Source organism: Dermacentor andersoni, chromosome 7 (assembly GCF_023375885.2).
Source record: "Dermacentor andersoni chromosome 7, qqDerAnde1_hic_scaffold, whole genome shotgun sequence".
NCBI classification, from domain to species: Eukaryota; Metazoa; Arthropoda; class Arachnida; order Ixodida; family Ixodidae; genus Dermacentor; species Dermacentor andersoni.
The window spans coordinates 62291627-62313540 of NC_092820.1; the positions used below are offsets into that span (position 1 = coordinate 62291627).

Genomic DNA, 21914 nt, shown 5'->3' on the forward strand with positions numbered 1-21914 from the left:
GGAGTTTCTCCTGTCCGGAGCGGTCGAGACACTCCCCTCGTTACTTAAGCCCTTGCCACACTGTCTGGCTGGAAAACGTGCCCATCGCCTCTTCCGCGGCGCTGGACACTCGCTCCTTCGATCGGTGCGTTCGCCTTCAAGCTCTCGCCACAGGAGACGAGACCCAGGAAGCCACCAGCCTGGAATTCAATGCCTGCTCATGGTATGGCGGTGCAGGGCTGGCTGCAGCCAATGGAGGAGGGGGGGGGGGAGTGCTAGGGGATGGCGGATGGCGTCGGCATCGCTTCGCTGCGTGCGGGCAGGACAGCCGCTGGAAGCTGTTGTAGCGCTGTCCACTGCCGCGTCCCTTCGTCGAAGCTGTACTTTAGAAGGCACGATACCCGCCTTCGTGCCTCTTCGAACGATATAATCTCCTTCACTTCTAATGTAATGATTCCGTTGTACCTTTTTCCAGGATGGGCGCTTCTGCCCATCTTGGAAAAAGGGTCCTGGAAGAAGTACCGCCCATCCATTTCTTATGCGTCCGCGTCATCATATATATTTTCACACTGATGACATTTTAGTCACTCCGGCCGTCTGATAGTACAGTCACACTTAGCTCCATCAAATCATCATCCGAAATTACACAACGATTGGTGTGCATGGTGAGGTGCGGGATCCCAACGATAGGAAAACCTTCACTGGACACTAGGTTATGCTATTTCTTATGTTGTTTCATATCTCGGAGTTCAAGAAGAACGTCACCGCTAGCCAGGTTAGTAGCTTTGTAGCCGGCTACTATTGTGCCTGCCAGGGAGTCTGAAATGCTGATGGGAGAGATGGCTCGCACTGCGTGTCTGATTGTACGCTGTGTAACGCAGAGAAAGGGCAAGCCATGAAAATGATCTTCTTTCAGCAGGTACGCAAGCCACCCATCAAGGAGCCCAACACGTCGATGCTGTACCACCAGTGAACACAGGTCCCACAAAGGCCAGCGGCACGTTCCCGCTAAAACCAAATACGTATGACCAAAAGCGGTTATAACACACAAAGTTAACCCTTCTCGCAAGGAATGTTGGACGTGAATGGAAGAGAAAAGACAGGAAAGAATTAAAGTGTTGGAGGAAGATTAGGATGGAAGATAAGGAAGAGAAAAGGCGACTGCCGATTTCCTCCAGGTGGGGCTGTCTAGAAGCGCCATCTATGTTAAGCGAGGCCGAAATGTATGTTCGCTCTGCCTGGGGGCGTAAAAGCTCCGAGCATCCGGCATCAGCTCAACCTCTAGGATCCCCCTTACCTTTGACACGGCTTAGCCGCGCACGGCTACACGCGGGAGGCGTCCACCCTCATGTGCTCGGGTAGATACACGGTGTCACAGCATATCAAGTGCCACTGCGGGGTACAATATATTTTATGGTTTCACGCCTGCTTACTTACAAAAGTGGACAAAATGCATGCCTGTTTGAAATAACACACTACTCATAGTTTGTAACTAAACGAATGGAAATTCACCGGTATCATATCGAAGACAAGGTGAAGCTTCACTAATTCACAAGCGCTAGCTTCGCGCTCAGGTGCCTCATGAAACACTATGCTGTGCCAAGAATCTTACTCGAACAAAAGAGGCGACCATCATATGTGCTTCGGGGAAATACATGCAGTAGTACAATACTTAGTTTCTAGTTTTAGCTCACGCCAATCAAACCATTAAACATGATTAATCAATTACCGAAAAAGTTGGAGAGCTATAATTCCACCGCACAAAGCACTACTAGTAACCGGCCATATAAACTTGTACGCACTCGGTTAATAAATAATATAAGAAGCAGGGTGTCAGCACGCAAAGGCAAATATGCACACATCACACTCGATGACCGCGGACACTCGTGTCAAAGCGCTGGCGTGATGAAGCTCGGAACCAGCAGCGAGCGAAGTGACATTCGTCCTGTGTGAGAACACAGCACACGCAAAGCTACCAGGTCTCGGCCCACCCAGGCTCTTCCCTGAAAGCAGATCGTTTTCTAGACAAAGGCCGCGCGAACGCACGCGGTTGCCGAAGGAATGCGCACCCTTCCCCCCTGGTACTTGCGAACGACAGAAGATGGTGCGGTTCCTCTCATTTTCATCCCTTCCGCGCGCAAGACTGATCCGGGATCAGCGGCTCACACTCGCACGCTTTCACTCGCACGCTTTCACTCGCAGATGCAGCATACAGCGCAGGGCAACAGTGTATCGCTTTTCGACTTTACGGGACATCACGACAAAGATGACCGCGACAACAAGTGCGCCTGGAGTGTCCATATAATTGCTATCGCAATAAACATGGATGATCGGGGCGGGTGCCCCCTGATTTTAAGCACTGATTTACGGTGGCTTGAATGTACTCGCTCCAGTCTGAGCATCACCGTCGGCACCCAAATATTCGGAGACGTAGAAGGCGTAGTCGAGAGCGCCCATCATTTCCCGCTCGACGCTAAAATTTGCGTCTCAAGAGAAATCGCTGGAATGGGCGGGGCAATTCCGAGTCAGCTTGGCTTCAAAACGAGAAAGATGCCCAAGCGGACCCACCGACATGCTCCGGCCATTTGACTCGGCAGCGTATCAACCGCAGCTTTCTGCTTTTCCGCTCATCATGTGTTATTTCAGTCTTGCCAAACGCTTTATTTTATTATTGTCAGTACATGCAACACCGCGATGAAGCATCCCTGCAGAACCATGAAGCGAATTATTCAACTTCAGAAAATGTTATTGCTAAACATCTCTTCCCCACAAAGGCGCCTTGGACAGGTTTTTTCTGCAGGGAACCATTTCAAACGAATCGCTGTCCTTGGAAGTTCTATCCACAGAGAGATGCCAAGCAACCGGGGCTGAGGTCTCTCCCTGACACTTGATGAGCAGTATCAGCGCGCTCATCGTTTTCAGAACCCATGGCTCTTGCCTCCGAGTCGTGAGCGATAGCCACATTCATCCCTGCAAAGAGGAATGCACACGTTAGAATGCATGAACATGCCCCATTGGCTTTCAAATATCTCCTTCACTGGCCAGGTTCCGACACCATTAAAAAAAGGCTTGCTGGATCCCTATATGTGACAAATGCCGAGTCAGTCAAAGAGAGTTTGAGAAAGAACGGAACATAATTATTAACCTTGTACATCCACCATTCAGCTACAGAGCGAAAATATTTGCACCATTAATGGCGCTGTTTTGTCGTATAGCTAAGACTCAAGCATCGAGTGGTAAGATCAAATTGCTTATGGGCACAAAATAAGCTGTTCTTTTTGACCTGCTTTCAGACATAATTTTAAGAATTTCACTAGGCCTTCATTCATTGCTTCTCGCGAATTATTGGCAGAAGTATTTAAGCTATTAAACTGGGAAAGTTTAGGAGTAAGGATCGACGGCGAATACCTCAAGAACCTTCGGTTTGCCGATGACATTCTTCTATTCAGCAACACTGTAGACGAGTTACAAAAGATGCTTGAGGACCTTAACTGGGAGATTGTAAGAGTGGGGTTGAAAATAATTATGCAGAAGACAAAGATAATGGTGAACTCCCGGGCAAGGAAACAGCATCGCAAGTCAGCCTCTAGAGTCTGTGAAGGAGTGCGTTTGCCTAGGTAAACTAATCACAGGGAACCCTGACCATGAGAGGGAAATTCACAGAAGAATAAAAATGGCTTGGATCGCGTACGGCAGACATCATGAGCTCCTGACTGGAAGCTTACCGTTATCATTGAAAAGGAAGGTATACAATCGCTGAATTTTACCTTTGCTGACATATGGGGCAGATACTTGGAGACTGACAAAGAAGCTTGACGACATAGACCACGCAAAGAGCGATGGAACGAAGAATGCTAGGCATAACTTTAAGAGACAAAAAGAGAGCAGTTTGGACCAGAGAGCAAACGCGTATAAAAATATTCTAATTCATATTAAGAGAAAGAAATGGCGCTGGGCAGGTCCTCTATTGCGCAGATTAGATAACCGTTTGACAATTAGGGTGACAGAATGGGTACCAAGAGAAGGGAAGCGCAGTAGAAGAAGGCAGAAGACTAGGTGGTGCGACGAAATTAGGCAATTTACGGTCGCTAGTTGTAGTCGGCTGGCGCAGGAATGGGGTAATTGGAAATCGCAGGGAGAGGCCTTCGTCCTACACATAAGATAGGCTGATGATGATGACGATGGCGCTTCGTGTAGCACTTTTCGTTGACGATGGTATGGGGTATGGGATGGTACTTCTCCGTAACTTTATTGAGAACGCGATAGCTGCCCACAATGCAAGATGCCCGCTGTATTTCAATTTGCATTTCTTCCATACACAGCCGTAAAAGCGAATTGTTGCTCTCCTTCCTAAGATAACCAAAGAAATGAGATGCTGTATTTTATAACATTTCATGAAGTAAATGGTACCTTGGTACCAGAAGTTATTTACTAATCTAGGAGTAGTATACAGCACATGTCCTAACAACCTATCTAGCATGTACATGCACTTGCATTGTTGTAGCGCTGGCATGTCATTCTCCTGGTTTCTCTACAAACGTAACATATTGTTTTACGTTGCTTTGACATCAGATACACCGACAGACTGCCAGAAAAGTAAATTTACCGGCCATTTCTGTATCATATCATGGCCTGCCAACGTGGTATCCTTAGAGGGCACTAGGTCCTATTCGTGATGAAACTGCCACCTTCAAATGGTGCTAACATTGAGCCGCGCAACACAAAACGCTGCGCTATCTTATAGCAAGGACAACTATGTTTCTCGCTATAGTATTCGCAGAAGTGAACAAAAATAGTGCGATGTATTCTGTGCGTCATCATCATCATCATCATCAGCCTGGTTACGCCCACTGCAGGGTAAAGGCCTCTCCCATAGTTCTCCAACAACCCCGGTCATGTACTAATTGTGGCCACGTCGTCCCTGCAAACTTCTTAATCTCATCCGCCCACTTAACTTTCTGCCGCCCCCTGCTACGCTTCCCTTCCCTTGGAATGCAGTCCGTAACCCTTAATGACCACCGGTTATCTTCCTGCTACGCTTCCCTTCCCTTGGAATGCAGTCCGTAACCCTTAATGACCACCGGTTATCTTCCCTCCTCATTACATGTCCTGCCCATGACCATTTCTTTTTCTTGATTTCAACTAAGATGTCATTAACTCGCGTTTGTTCCCTCACCCAATCTGCTCTTTTCTTATCCCTTAACGTTACAGCTATCATTCGTTTTTCCAAAGCTCGTTGCGTCGTCCACAATTTATGTAGAACCCTTATCGTAAGCCTCCAGGTTTCTGGCCCTTAGGTGAGTACTGGTAAGACACAGCAATTATACACTTTTCTCTTGAGGGATGATGGCAACCTGCTGTTCATGATCGGAGAATGCCTGCGAAACACACCCCAGCCCATTCTTATTCTTCTGATTACTTCCGTCTCATGATGCGGATCCGCCCTAAGTAGATGTATTCCCTTACCACTTCCAGTGCCTCGCTACCTATCGTAAACAAACCGCTGTTCTCTTCCGAGACTGTTAAACATTACTTTAGTTTCCTGCAGATTAATTTTTACCTCCACCCTTCTGCTTTTCTTCTAATTCTGTGCGTAATACTATACTAATATTATGGCGTTCGCTTCGACTATCGAATGTCGCTATATTTATTCATCATGTGAATGTCTTGCAAGCACATCATTTTCAAACTTACCCATCATCAGGAGAGTGCAAATGGCAATAAGCGTGATAGCCATGGATGCCTTCATGATATCGAAGTTTCTGAAAGAGCGTACCGAGAAGGGGTTACGTTGAATCATTTATCCGGCGGTCTACGTATACATAACCGGCAGCAGATAACAAATCAGTTCTGCCGAAGATCGCAAGGAGGAGCAAGACTTGGGAAAGAGAAAATTGTCATCCGCGCTATATTACCAACAAGGTACAATAGAAACAAATGCCGGTTTTTCACAAACAAACACTAGCAGTGGAACAGTAATTCGTCCGGGTCGTATAACCAACATCTTTCTAGGGCGATCCCTCCACCATCAGAGCGAATGAGCAGGCTACCTGATTACAGAGGGAAGGTAAAATTAGCGACTTCAAGCACAGGAACACGAAGATGCAAGGTTTTCTTAGGAACGCGTACGGGTATTCTTTGTTCATACTTGCGGGCTACATTAATTTGGATGACAATTTTCTTTCATTAACATTTTTTCCCACTGCGGCCTCCCTCAGACCTAATTTAGCTTATGCGGGGTCCCTGTGCCTCATGTTGCGGAATAATTTGCTCTCTCTTTGTGATCAGCGAGCCGGATGTTCAGCTCAGATTGTAGATGGACTGCCCCGGATTTGCGTTGGCCACGGGTCCCGTCACGGTAGCAGGACAAATTTTTCTTCAACTGCTGGGCTTTCTATCTGAGAAAGTGGTATGGATTTCCTTTGTAGCTTTGTGCCACCATATAAATTATTGAAGACATGACTCACATCCAGGGTTAGTCCAGCTGGAGTTTAGACAGAGCCTTTATACGCGGAGACTGTACAAATCGCACACTTATAAGTAAGGAAGGTTGATTTGAGCATTACCTTGTATATATATATATATATATATATATTATAATACCGAGACCGATCAAGTTGTCCAGCGCTGTTTATTCCAAAAAAGGCAACGCCCGCAGCTCACGCGCGAAGAAGTCGAAGAAGAGGGAAGATGATGATGGCTATGTACAAATGAAAACGACGAAGTACGTTAATAGTGCTTACACTAACTTCCACCCGTCATGGAAGCGGCCAGCCTGGCCGCAGATTAGAGATTATCTAAACGGGGAGTGAAGGGCTTCATCCGCGACACGTGAACAATTTCGGCATTCCGGCGGCGCCGGTCAGTGACGGAGTGTACTGGGCGGACGAGATAGTTCACTGCAGATGTTTGCTGCACAACGGTGTATGGACCAATGTAGCGTGGAAGGAACTTCTCACAGAGGCCTGGGGTGCGGACTGGAGTCCAAAGCAGGACTTGGTCTCCTGGGTGAAAACGTAGGTCACGGCGTTTGTTGTCGCAGTAACGCTTGCGCTCAGCTTGGGTAGCTTCTGTGCTTTGCCGGGCGATTTGACGGCAATATACAACTCGGGCAGCAAAATCTTCTGGAAGCGACGCGTCAGGCGAAGAAGGTGCGAAAAATAGTTCTCTGTCGAATATGGTGGAAGGAGATCGTCCATACACAAGGAAGAAAGGGCTGTAGCCGGTAGTCCGTTGAATAGCAGTATTATATGCGAATGTCACAAAAGGAAGAATTTTATCGCAGTCAGTGTGGTCAGGACGGATGTACATGGCAATCATGTCAGACAGCGTACGGTGGAAGCGCTCAGTAAGGCCATTGGTTTGCGGATGATAAGTAGAAGTAGATTTGTGGACGGTATTAGTGGCTCGAAGAACTTCCTCGAGAACTTGTGAAATGAACGCCTTGCCACGGTCACTGAGAAGAACGCGAGGAGCCCCGTGGCGCAAGACGATGGCGCGCAAGAAAAAGTCGGCGACCTCAGAAGCGGTGCCGGATCGCAGAGGGGCAGTCTCGGCATATCTTGTTAAATGGTCGACCGAAGTGACAATCCAACGGTGACCGGAGGGTGTCAACGGCGAGGGACCATATAAATCAATGCCAACAAATTCAAAAGGGGCGTCCGGGCAAGGGAGAGGTTGTAGTAAACCGGCAGGAGGGGATGTCGAGCGTTTGCGGTGCTGACATGACACACAAGAGGCAATGTATTTGGCCACCGTTGTGGATAGGCCAGGCCAGAAGCAGCGGGTCTTTATGCGGTCGTAAGTCTTGTGGAAGCCTAAGTGGCCAGCCGATACATCGTCGTGAAGTGCCTCTAATACCCGCAAGCGAAGGCAGCGAGGTAGAACTGGGACCCACCGGTGACCTGTTAGGTGGTAAACGTAGCGGTGTAGCACGCCACCTTGAAGGCGGAATTGTCGAAGTTGGCGTCGCAAGCGGCTGTTGGGTGGTTCGGTGAACCCACTAAGGCGATCCATGAGAGCTCGACAGTAGGAGTCGGCCCGCTGAAGCGAGACGAAATCAGAGCGTGATGAAAGCGTAACTTGGTCCAGGGGCGTTATCGAGAGCTGGTGGGAGGCAAGCGTAGCATCGGAACGACGTGGTTGGGAAGACGACGGCGCGTTACCGGGAGAGAGTGAGAGTGGGCAGCGAGACAATGCGTCTGCATCATGATGGCGTTTTCCAGACTTGTATGTTATAGTGAAGTCATATTCCTGCAATCGCAGTATCCAGCGTCCTAAGCGTCCTGACATGTTTTTCATTGATGACAGCCAACACAGAGCATGATGGTCGGTGACGATGGTGAAGTGGCGGCCGTAAAGGTATGGGCGAAATTTCTGAATCGACCAAACGATAGCCAGACACTCTTGCTCTGTAATGGTGTAGTTCCGCTCAGCTGGAGAAAGTGTTCGGCTGGCATATGCTATGACTTGCTCTTTAGATTCTGTATTACGTTGCAGAAGTACTGCGCCAATACCTTGTGCGCTTGCGTCAGTATGGAGTATGGTGGGGGCACGATTATCGAAGTGGCGAAGCACTGGTCCAGAAGTAAGATGCCGCTTAAGAGCTTGAAAAGCCGACTCGCAGTCGCTAGTCCACGTGAAAGAGGCACCGGTAACCAGTAGCTTGTGTAGAGGAGCTGCTATTGCTGCGAAGTTGCGTATAAATCTACGAAAATATGACGCCAAGCCGAGGAAACTACGTAGATCTTTCTGTTGCTGGGGGCGAGGAAACTGAAGAACGGCACTAATCTTTTCGGGGTCAGGCTGGATGCCAGATTTTGAGACGACGTGACCCAATACTTTTATTGTTTTGCTTGCAAATTTGCATTTTTTTGTATTGATTTGGAGACCGCCATTCGCAAGGCACTTGAGAACTTCGTCTAATCGATGAAGATGTTGGCTGAAGTCAGACGAAAAGATGACAATATCGTCCAGATAACAGAGGCATGTCTTCCATTTTAGACCACGAAGAACGTTGTCTATCATGCGCTCAAATGTGGCAGGAGCATTACAAAGGCCAAAAGGCATCACGTTAAATTCATAAAGGCCATCCGGTGTAGCGAATGCGGTCTTTTCTTTGTCAGTCTCGTTCATCGGAATTTGCCAATATCCTGACCGAAGATCAAGGCTGGAGAAATACTCCGCCCCTTGTAGTGTGTCCAAAGCGTCGTCAATTCGAGGTATTGGATATACGTCCTTGCGTGTGATCTTATTGAGCGCTCGATAATCCACGCAAAAGCGAACTGAGCCATCTTTTTTCTTTACCAGGACCACGGGAGACGCCCATGGGCTAGATGAAGGTCGTATTATCTTCCGCGCAAGCATGTCAGCAACCTGTTGTTCAATGACCTTTCGTTCGGACGGCGATACACGATAGGGGCGTCGTCGTATAATAGCGGAACCATCGGTTTCGATGCGGTGTGTAGCCGCAGGAGTTTGGCTCAACACAGGGGAACAGCTATCGAAACAGGCTTTGTGTTTTGCCAAGACCACCATTAGGGCTTCGGACTGCGCGGCTGTTAGGTCAGAACCAAGAACGGCTGGAGGAGGGAAAGAATCATCCAAACCTGAGGTTGGGGCTGGCGATGAAGAAGGGCAAAGCGCGACTAGAGAGATAGGTTGAGTGTCGGCGAGGGTTGCCACAGTCATCCCTTTGGGCAGCATCACAGGATCTGGGTTCGTGTTGCAAGCAGACAGAAGGGCGCGGCCGCGTGAAAACCGGACGAGACAGGTGGCAATGAGAATTCCGCGAGAAGTACAGTGGGAAGAAGGGGCGACTAGGGCGTCTCCGTCGGCGATCTGACTGGATGTTACGGCTACAACGTCTTCATGACCAGGACGCAGGACGTAGTCGGCAGCGATGGTCAAGTTCACGCATGAAAGTGAAGAGTCCGCAACAGGTTCAAGCTCTGTATCCGTGATGTGGACAACTTCCTCTCTACATGAAATGACGGCTGAAGCAGAATGTAGGAAGTCCCAACCCAGTATAAGTTCATGGATACACGTTGGAAGGATGATAAACTCGATGTGGTGGCGTATGCCGTCGATGAGAACACGAGCAGTACACTGTCCGTCCGGGTGAATGAATGCATTATTAGCACCACGCAAAATAGGTCCAAGATAAGGCGTTTTTACTTTACGGAGCCGCGAACACAGATCACTCCGAAGAACAGAAACGGCGGCACCGGTATCGATGAGAGCTGACGCGGGAACACCTTCGACAGTCACAGAAAGCATGTTGGCCGGGCGAACAGGAGGAATTTTTGAAGACCGATAAGAAGCAGTTTCCCCTCCAAAAACTGCAACAGTTAGTTTTCCGAGTGCTGGTCGACAAAATGGGAAGTGGGGCGAAGCGGTGATGTAGAGCGCCGGTAAGGGGATGGGGAACGACGTCTGGCCGAACGGGAACTATGAGGCAGATTGGGAGCAGCTAGTGGAGACGGAGAACGCTGTTGCGGGGACGAGTACGGTCCGGGATAGTAGTCGTCTGATCGGCGAGTGCGGTCTCTTTCGTGCTCAGCATAGCCTCGCCTTTCATCCTGCTGGCGCCGGCGACAGAAGCGAGATATATGGCCGCGTATACCGCAGTAAAAACAAACTGGACGAGGTGGACGCCACTGAGGGTACGATGGCGCAGCAAGTGCTCTGGTTCCCATCGAAGCCAAATGGTCATAGGAAGCGCCAGTAGGCACGGAAGGCACGGTAGGGGTGGGTAGCGAAACAGCATCCGCGTAGGTAGGTGTGGAGCGCGCTACCGGAGCAAGATGCGTCATGGGTGTAGTCATCGCTGTCAACTCCTGCTTTACGACCTCGCGCAAGTCGAAGGCGGGGGTTGGGGCGCGGGCAGCAGGTGGACGCCTGAGGTCTTGTAGTTGAAGCTCTTCGCGGATGATGGTGCGGATAAGAGCACGTAGATCTGGAGAATGGGGAACCTGAGGATCGCTGCAGTCATGTGGAAGACGAATAGACTGCAGCTCGTCGAGGCGTTGACACGTTGAAGTGATGTCTTGGACAGAAGCCGGATTTTGCACGATTAAGGCGTTGAATGCGACAGGCCCAATGCCTTTTAAGATGTGGCGAACGCGTTCGGCTTCCGTCATGCTAGGATTCGCACGGCGGCACAGAGCCAAGACATCCTCTATGTATGAGGTGTAAGACTCTTGGGGAAGTTGGCGCCGCGTTCCCAGCTTCTGTTTGGCGACTTCTGCACGGCCAGACGAGGAAGCGAAGATTTGCCGCAGCTTCGAGGTAAACGTGAACCAATCCGCGATGTCGGATTCGTGGTTGAAATACCACGTCTTTGCAACACCGGTCAAGTAGAAGGCGACGCGCCTCAATTTCTGGGTGTCGTTCCACTTGTTGCAAGAACTCACGCGGTCGTAGTGGTCGATCCAATCGTCTACGTCATCACCGCGGAGTCCCGCGAAGACAGGGGGATCGCGCTGAGGACTCGTCACAGTCCAAGAGGGCGCCGCAGGCGGGGTCGTCGGTGTGGTAGGGTTAGAGGCGCCGGAAGGGCCGGGGTTGGAAGTGTCCATTGTTGTAGGGGTAGCTGGGTGCAGGCGGCGACCGGGACGGAGCTCCAGGGAGGACGGGAACGCGAGAGGACATCGGGATCTTGACGTACCTCCACCACTTTATAATACCGAGACCGATCAAGTTGTCCAGCGCTGTTTATTCCAAAAAAGGCAACGCCCGCAGCTCACGCGCGAAGAAGTCGAAGAAGAGGGAAGATGATGATGGCTATGTACAAATGAAAACGACGAAGTACGTTAATAGTGCTTACAATATATATATATATATATATATATATATATATATATATATATATGTATATATATATATGTATATATATAATAAAGTGTTTTGGTCATAAAACGAACTACGGGCTCTTTAATGAACACTGAACGACTGATCATGCTTTGATCCTTACGCATATGAAAAATTGCCCAGGTTCCTTCGCTCAGAATGACCGCGGTGTATCATAACTATTTAAAATGTTTGGTGATATTTGCTATTATTGCTTTAATATATTAGTGCAAAACGAGAGTATAAGTGCGCAAATGTACACCCTAGATGAGGCAAAATATTACTAATTCAATATGAAAGCTGAAACTAGTTTTTTAACAGGAGCAGCACGTAAAGAGCGTTTATAAAGGAAGCAAAACAGAGACGCAGACGCTGCGCCAGGTAATGGAAGTAACGAAAACACGCTTCCGTACAGTTAGAGCCGAACAAATTATAATGCACGCTATATGTCCATCCAAGCCTTCCAGTGTTTACCTGTACGCACACAACACATTTTACTGTATGAAAGTAGGTCAGTGTGTCAGCTGGCATTCAAGCCTTGCGGAAGAAAAAGAAGGCCGGATTACGTTGGCCGACCACCAGCTTTGAACTTTGCCATTTCTTGCGCGACCTTTTCTGCAGTATGCTTAGGGCACTGAGATGATTACATAAGATGAAAACGGTATCATGGATTCGCCGGAACAAAGAAGCACTTCGGTGTGACTGGAGTTACAGTGTACTGAAATGCTGAAGCAAAAATATGTTACAATAAAGAGCCAGGATTTGTCCCTACCATTCAATTCATTTAAAAAAAATAACCGAAACTGAACAACCGGCAAATGTGTGTCTGAGCAGTATTTCATTAAATACCGACCATCAAGTTCGAAGTATTTAGAATGGCGCGATGTTTTTGAATAGCTCTCTGGAATCAAACATCGCCTATGTTGCATGCTAGCAAAGATCTACAACGTTAGTCGACGTTTTCTCAAAGCACGCAAGGAAATTTAAAATAACTCGAAAAATGCTATGTTGAATTGCATGTTGTGCGCCGTCAACTTACTTTTGGTGCAGTCGTGTGCAGGAGAATGGTTCGAGCCGAGCTTATACCGCTCTTATTTCAAGTTTTTACCTTCCTGAAAAAAATTAATAAATAGCAAGCCTAAATTCCCCACGAATCAAATACCTCAAGTTAGCGTTGACAGGCGGAGGCCATGTGATCCACTGAGGTCACTGTTTATGACCGGAAGAGGTGAAGTACCGCTGATGGCAACGGATGTCACTTTTATAGTCACAAGTTGCAAAGGGCAATAGCCCAAAGTCTGCAGCTGACAAGGTTCTAAAAGTTTCATTGAGCAATAAAAACGCATTTTAGCCGAAGCATGCAAAATTTTCATAGCTCGCGACAGACACAAAATTTTGCAGCCTATCTTTCGTCGATACAGAATGCTTGCCAAGGCTATTAAACGCGAGATGTAAACAGAAGAATGTGTCTCGTGTCTGTTTTTTAGTGTTACTGAGTTCTAAACGACATCCTGTTATCATACGTCACTATAACGATACAAGCAAAATCACGGCCAGGTAATGCTTGGCACACAATACCGCCATAAATTACTTTGTGCAATGCTGTCGTAAAATATAAGGCGACCTCGACATTGGACCGTGAGTAACCAACATAAGAACTGTAGGCCAATAACGATGATTGAAAAACGCGAATTCCTATAACAATTTTGCTAAGAATGATGAAGGCGAAAAAATAGGAATGGATGGGAAGGTTAGCCAGTGCATTGACCAGGTATCTACCCTGTGTAGCGGCGAAGGGTAAATGGCATGAAATATTTTAGTAGATGTCGATGTATGTGGTTTTATGGCGCAAGAGCCAAATACGACCACAGAGCGCCATACATATGGACATATATTTTCAATTCAGTTGTTTATGAGACGGAGAGATGTGCTGTGAACGATGGATGTAGCATTGAAGTAAACAGGCCTGAAATTAATTCCTGTAACTTGCGTAAAATATAGAAGATGAAAAGGACAATGTCTGCAGGTGTAAGCTATGACCATACATGTTTTCTTCCAAAGAAATGATGCAGCAGAACGTGCAAGAAATGGTAGCACAGATGCCTCGCAGGACCCTTGAATGCAAGAGGTGGGGGGCACGTGCTCTGCGAACGTGCTACCGCAGCAGTAGCCTCTGCTAAGAGGAGGTGCTACGAACCTAGTAAGCCGATATTGGGCGATGTGCCGGTATCTTGGAGAAGCCTAAGGCTATCTTCCGGGCAAAAAAACGGTTCCATGCCCAGTTATATTGCTTATTTACGTGAACGTGTTGTTCATATGCTAAGGGAAACATTTGTCTTTGAGGTTGGACTTCTTTGAGTTTTAATAAAATATAGATTACGGTTACCATGTCGCCACATTTACTACAGATAGAGGAGGCTGATGATCAGTCAACAGGTGAGAGTGTGTGCCATACGTAAGTCCAATTCTAAGGCAGCGAAAAATTGCTTCAATTTTTCGTATTTTCGTAATAATTGACTGGGGTTTAACGGCGTGGTGCTTACTTGTTATTTCTGCGTCCCGTAGGTGCTGCCAATAGCTCCTAATACTTTTGCGTAGGAAAGGCTTCGACTCTACTTCAGGGATAGCTATAGAGGAAGCAGTCGCCTTCCTTGCAAGGGAAACGGCAGCTTCATCCGGAAGCATGCTGCCCTCGATACATCTGCGGTCGAGCACCCAGCATATTGTGACACGCTGGTTAGACGCATATGCTATGCAGAGGTTTGAATAAATCTCACTGTGCGCTGGGTTTTTGAGTTTACGAGGAGACATCATTGCTTTTACTGCGCTTAAAGATTCAGTGAATCAAGAGAATATTGAAGATTTGTTTTCTTTATATGCTTAGCCTGCGGACAATAGGGCGTAAGCATCAACCGTAAGTACGCGTTTTTTCTTGATGCAGTTCACCAGATTTTGAAGAGGACCGACCGACTGCCACACAGGACACGCCAGCATATCACTTGAATGCGTCAGTAAAAATTATGGACACTAGTCCTTTGATTGAAATTCACGAAAGTACATTCGGATGTGTACTTCTGGAGCATGCTTTGAGACCTCAACAAATTGTGTGTCCCGTTCTATAAGTTGCCATTGACACGTCGTTAACGCCTTTGCCGTAAGTGTTGCATGCTGCTCAAGAACTCGAACACCGACTTGTTCACCGAGTTTCCTTAGTCGCAGATAGAAGGGTTGCCTTCATGTCGGTCGGTTATGGAAGATGGTGGCACAAGTGGTATCATTTATGATAGGGTAACAAACATGTTCGCAGTGTGACTGTAGTTTCAGTAACTAACGCTGGCCTGTGAAACGCTGGCCTATTCTACCTATTATGCGTACATTATGGGAGTCCATTTGTGAGAACGTTACGTGTATTAGGTGAGTCCAGTAGAAGTACACGGATCAGTTGGAACAGTTGGTTGATCGTATCGGAACTATTTGAAAATGTAATAATTCTTATTGCACTTTTTTGTAAGCGGTTAATAGATTTTAAATACCTTTCTCATGTGCTGCCCCTTGATACTATACAGTTGCTCAGATAACTATGCATAAATGCGAAATATATGATGCGCAACACTGTTGTGGCAAAACATCCACGGGATTTTAGCAACTTCTGGCAACCATACTCCATCTTCGAACATGTCTTACTTATGTGCTATTGCCATTTCAAATCTGAATAAAACATGACTCCTAAATATTTGAATGAATGAATGCATGAATGAATGAATGAATGAATGAATGAATGAATGAATGAATGTTTGAATGAATGAATGAATGTGTGTTGTTTAGTTGCGCAAGAGCCAGGTATGACCAATGAGCGCCATGACAGCGTTAGTGATTTCACGGTGGAGTGATGAGTTCTGTGAAGTTGATGTAACGTGGCTGTAAAGGGGCCTTAAATATAGTCGCTGTAGTGGGCGTAAAAGCTACGTGTAATAAGATTACGGCGATGGCTAATGACGAGTACTATGAGCGCTGCACTGCACTGCAGAAAAATGATATGATGTACAGGACATGAATGAATGTGTGGTGTTTATTGGCGCAAAGGCTAGGTATGGCCAAAGAGCGCCAGGTCCGTGGTGATGAGTTCGCAGTGTACTTATGAGTTCTATGAAGTTGATGTCGCTGTAACGTGCGTAAAATCTATCTGTAACAATATTATGTCGATGGCAAATGACGTGCACTATGAGCATTAGAATGCATTGCGAAAGAACCATACAATGTACTAAATATGTCCGATGCTTGAATTTACTGGTCCGTTAGCGCTCTTGAAACATGAGGGCTTGGAGGCATGTTTTATATAAAAAATTATCACAGCGGCATCCTCCAGAAAGAGGATGCGCTACGAATATTATGGACTTCTAACATGTAGGATAACATCATTAAAAAAAACTGAGGACAGCTTTAGTGGTAAAGAGCGGTTCCTCACCAAGAAACATAGCGGGGTGAAAAGGGACAGACTAGCGGTATGCAAGAGGAAAACATTTCTTTTCTCAGCTTCAGGCTTACGACACTCCAGGAGGACGTGAAGGAAATGTGTGTCCCATTCTGAGACGACAGAATAGGACATTTGTTCGCCGTTATTTTGTTGCGGAGGGCCAATAACCTAATTGTGGCTTTATCGTGCGCAACCTATTATTTGTCTCTGCGTTCCACATACGTTGCCAGTGGTTTCGAAGTTTGTTTCATAACAAAGGCTTCAGATCTGTGACAGGGACAGCAGCTGTAGGATTAACAGCGTGCAATGCAATTGACGTGGCCATCTCATCCACCGGAACGTTGCCCTCGATGCCCCTATTTCCAGGTACCCAACATATAATGATATGCTGATTGGATGGATAAGTTTTACACAGGTTGGAATAGAGTTCAGTAAGAACTGGATTTTTGTGCTTATAGAGTGACATGAAAGCCTTCACGACACTTAGGAAGTCTGCATATTTAACTTTTTTGGCGTTTTGATTTCCTTGTATACATCACAGCCAACAGTATTGCGTAGGCTTCGGCTGTATAGGTACTTGTTTTCGGATGCAGGACATCGGATTCCGAGAAGGATCGACCGATGGCTTCGTAGGACACTCCGCCATGTGACATTGAAGCGTCTCTGTAGGACTCTGGGCAGGACTGCTTATACTGAAGTTCTAGGAAATGCATTCGGATTTCCACCTCTGGCGCGTGCTTTGTTACTTTTAGAAAGGATAAGTCACATTCTACCACCTGCCACTGCCAAGGGGGTAACAGCTTGGTTAGATGCATTAGGCGATGCTCGAGGTGTGGGACATCAAATTCAACGCTAAGCTCCCTCACGCGCAGTGAAAAAGGCTGCCTTACAGAGGGACGATTATGAAAGAGTGTAGCATATGTCGTATAGTTAACGGTATTAAAACATAGATGCTCATGATTAGAGTTTATTCTGAGAAAATGTGTGAGGCTAATGTATGTTCTCTGCAAGTGGAGTGACCACTCATCTGATTCTGCGTAGAAGCTTTCAATTGGACTTGTCCTCATTACTAAAACTGTCCTCAGTTTTTTAAATGATGTTATCCTGCATGTTATAATTCCATTATATTTGTAGCGCATCCTCTTTCCAGAGGATGCCGCTGTGATAATTTTTTTATATAGAACATGCCCCCAAGCCGTCATGTTTCAAGGGCCCTAACGGGGCAGTAAATTCAAGCATCTGACATATTTTGTACATTGTATCGTTTTTTCGCAATGTATTTTAATGATCATAGTACACGTCATTTGCCATCGACATAATCTTATTACAGATAGATTTTACCCGCTTTAGAGCGACTATCTTTTAGGCCCCTTTACAGCCACGTCACATAACTTCATAGATCTCATCAGTGGCGTAGCTAGGTCATCTGGCACCCGGGGCCCTTAGCTCTTCCGTCACCCCCCCCCCCCCCCCCCCCCCGAGTTTAGTCGAGGAAGGCGAGGATATCGACAATTTTCGGGTGTCTTCAGACGTATATGACACCCCCCCCCCCCCCCCCCCCCTATTGGCCCCGTGCACCCGGGGCCCACGGCCCCTCGGCCCCCCCTGTTGCTACGCCACTGGATCTCATAAGTACACTACGAACTCATCACCACGGACCTGGCGCTCTTTGGCCATACCTAGCCTTTGCGCCAATAAACACCACACATTGTTTCATGTCCTGTACATCATATCATTTTTCTGCACTGCAGTGCAATGCTTACAGTACTCGTCATTAGCCATCGCCGTAATCTTATTGCACGTAGATTTTACGCGCGTTACAGCGACTATTTTTAGGCCCCTTTACAACCCCATCACATCAACTTCACAAAACTCATCACTCCACCGTGAAATCACTAACGGTGTCATGGCGCTCATTGGTCACACCTGGCTCTTGCGCCACTAAACAACACACATTCATTCATTCATTCATTCATTCATTCATTCATTCATTCATTCATTCATTCATTCATTCATTCATTCATTCATTCATTCATTCATTCAAATATTTAGGAGTCATGTTTTATTCAGATTTGAAATGGAAATCGCACATAAGTAAGACATGTTCGAAGCTGGAGTATGGTTGCCACAAGTTGCTAGAATCCCGTGGATGTTTTGCCACAACAGTGTTGCGCATCATATATTTGGCATTTGTGCATAGTTATCTGAGCTACTGCATAGTATCATGGGGCAGCACATATAAAAGGTATTTCAAATCTATTAACCGCTTACAAAAAAGGGCAATACGAATTATTACATCTTCAAATAGGACAAATACGACAAACCAACTGTTCCAACTTATCCGTGTATTTCCGCTGGACTCACCTAATACACATAACGTTCTCACATAATGGACTCCGGTAATGTACACATAATAGGTAGAATAGGCCAGCGTTTCACAGGCCAGCTTTAGTTACTGAAAGTACAGTCACACTGCAAACATGTTTGTTACCCCCTCATAAATGATACTCTCACGATCCACCCCGGGTCGTGAACAAGGGAGGGCTTCTCAGCGTGGTGGTGCTGAAAGATTACTGACCGGCGAGCTGCCGTGCTCGTCGGTGTTTATTGTGGTGCGGGTGACCACTGTTGCCTGCCGAGCTATAGCAGGCCACTGAGCTTGGCGGGCTAACCAAGATTATGTCCGAGGGGGCGTCAAATACTTGCTACAACCCCTCACCCCCAGTTTGTTTGTTAAATAAAAAACAAAAGTCCAAGTTCACACTATGAGGCTCTGCCTCCACCCTAGCTGGGTCGACGGTGCCTGCTATCCAGGCGAGTAACGGTCTGGTGGCCTCCGCTGTCAAGTACTCCGCCTGGGCACCGGTGTCGACGGGTCGGGTCGGGTGTGGCAACGTCGGGTGCTGCCTGGGCCAGCCTCGCTCCATCCGGAGGGTCCGTAGTGGTCGGCCTCGTGAGTGGTGCCGAGCTAGGCACCGGTCCAACGGGTGCCGCACCACTGGCTACGGTTGCCGCCTCCGAGGTAGGTGGTACTCTGCTAGAAGCGACTGGTGCTGCCGCTAGTCCTCCTGCGGGCTGGAACTCAGTGGCAGTCGAGGGTGCTGGCCAGGTCCCGAGGCGAGGTCTGACATGGTGGGCGTGTCTGTGCCACATGGCCCCATCTGGCATGCGGACGAGCAGCGATGAGGAGCTGGCAGGAGACACCACCTGTCCGGCAGACCAGGGTGGGCCAGGACGGAAGTTCCTGGCGACAACTGGAGCTCCCGACTCTGGCAAAGGCCCGGGACGGCATCCTTGGTCAGCAGCCAGCTTCTGCTTCTCTGATTGAGCCTTGCGCAGCTTGCGCTTACTGCGGGAGACCTCGCTCTTGAGCTGCCTGTTGCGGCTCTGCAGGCTCGTTATAATGTGCCGCATCTCCCGGTTGATTGGCTGAGCCTGCTCGCTGGACACCGACGACGCCTCAAACTCAGTGCGTAGATTCTCGTACTCTCGACGAATCTGCGCGATGTTGTCCTCGAGGCGGATGACCTCCGTGCGAAGCTTCTTTTGGACAACGAGCTCCTCGCTTTCCATCTGCTCAATCCATCTGCCCATCTGTCGGCGACGACCCTTTCGTTAAGTAAAGGGGAAGGGTTGCCTCCCTGTCGCCAAAACGAACGCTGACCTGTGCCTGACCCTGGACCTGGGAGAGTTGCCCGGAGGAGCTGCGCAGCATCACGCCCGAAGCCTCGACGGACACGCCGGGGAATGTCCGCTTGAAGAGCTTCCCGGCCATTACAGACTCGCTGGCCCCCGTGTCCAGCTCCATGGAAATGGGGTGCCCGCAGATTTCGACGGTCAGCATGTATGGCGGCACAGACGACGGTACAAAGCCTGTGTGCCACATGTCGAAAATCGGTGGGTCCTCGGCCACGACGTGGAGCCTGGCCGCGGAAGAACTTGAGCTTGCTGCCGCATGCCTCCGCCGCGTACCCTTGCGACGGCTACCCTGGCCGCGGGCTTGTGTTGTACCTGGGCTTGAATCCGGCTGCTGCTTGCTGTTCGTCCTCCCACTTCGGCATACACGTGTCAGGTGCCCAGTTTTCCCGCACGTAAAGCATTGTGCTTGAGAGAACTGGCACTGTGAAGGGGAGTGGGCACCACCACAGCGACCGCAGGTACTGCCCTTTGTCGCGAACTTGTTGACCGCCGCTAACGCCGACGGTGAGCCAGTCGCACGGGAAATCTCGCCGGCGTCCTTGGCGGCAGCTTCCATTGCCAGCGCTGCCTTCACGGCGTCGTCGAGCGACGGGTCGGGAAGCTCCAGGAGTCGCGTCTGCATGGCGGGGTTGTTGATTCCGCAGACGAAACGGTCCCGGAGCAGCGAGTCCAGTTGGTCCCCGAAGGCGCAGGCACTCGCTAACCCTCGTAGCGCAGCAACGAATTGCCCGAGGGTCTCTCCTTCCCGGCGGCTCCGGTTGTTGAAGCGGAAACGCTCCATTAGTGTGAACGGTGCTGGGTTAAAATGCGAGCGCAGTATGGCAAGCAGCTCACCCAGCGTCTTAACGTGCGGCGTGGCTGGCTTCAGAAGGTCGAGCAAGAGGCTGAAGACGCGGGTCCCGCAGCTGGCCAGGAAAATGTCCCGCTGTTTGGCCTCGGGTGTGTCGTTTGCCCGGAAGAACACGTGGACTTGCTCCTCGTAAATTTGCCAGGCGGACCCATCTCCCTCGAACGGCTCGAGCCTTCCGTACAGCGGCATGGCGACAGCAACGGGGGGCGGTGTTTCGCCGCTCGCGGCGGCATGGGACGCTCCGTAGGTACTGGTCGCCAGCTTCTTCGCCAGTGTCACAAGGATCCCATCCTCGTCGCCAGTGTCACGATCCACCCGGGGTCGTGAACAAGGGAAGGCTTCTCAGCGTGGTGGTGCTGAAAGATTACTGACCGGCGAGCTGCCGTGCTCGTCGGTGTTTATTGTGGTGCGGGTGACCACTGTTGCCTGCCGAGCTATAGCAGGCCACTGAGCTTGGCGGGCTAACCAAGATTATGTCCGAGTGGGCGTCACATACTTGCTACAGATACTACTTGTGCCACCGTCTTCCATAACCGACCGACATGAAGGGAACCCTTCTATCTGCGACTAAGGAAACTCGGCAAACAAGTCGGTGTTCGAGTGCTTGAGCAGCATGCAACACCTAAGGCAAAGGCGTTAACGACGTGTCAATGGCAACTTATAGAACTGGACACACAATTTGTTGAGGTCTCAAAGCATGCTCCAGAAATACACATCCGAATGTACTTTCGTGAATTTCAATCAAAAGACTAGTGTCCATAATTTTTACTGACGCATCAAAGTGATATGCTGGCGTGTCCTGTGTGGCAATCGGTCGGTCCTCTTCAAGATCTGGTGAACTGCATCAAGAAAAAAAGCGTACTTGCGGTTGATGCTTACGCCCTATTGTCCGCAGGCTAAGCATATAAAGAAAACAAATCTTCAATATTCTCTTGATTCACTGAATCTTTAAGCGCAGTAAAAGCAATGATGTCTCCTCGTAAACTCAAAAACCCAGCGCACAGTGAGATTTATTCAAACCTCTGCATAGCATATACGTCTAACCAGCGTGTCACAATATGC

The 21914-nt window shown here is 48.5% G+C and overlaps 1 long non-coding RNA gene across 2 annotated transcripts; it reads right to left on the bottom strand.

Annotated features, from left to right (window-relative positions):
• Positions 1–2616: 2616 nt before the first annotated feature.
• Positions 2617–12902, bottom strand: LOC140219267 (uncharacterized). 2 transcript variants are annotated; one of them, XR_011895414.1, is made up of 3 exons: positions 12869–12902; positions 5674–5741; positions 2617–2949 (listed from the first exon to the last, which is right to left on the bottom strand). It is a non-coding gene; the product is annotated as an uncharacterized lncRNA (long non-coding RNA). The 2 variants fall into 2 exon arrangements; XR_011895413.1 differs by lacking the exon at positions 12869–12902 and having other exon boundaries at positions 5674–7058.
• Positions 12903–21914: the final 9012 nt, after the last annotated feature.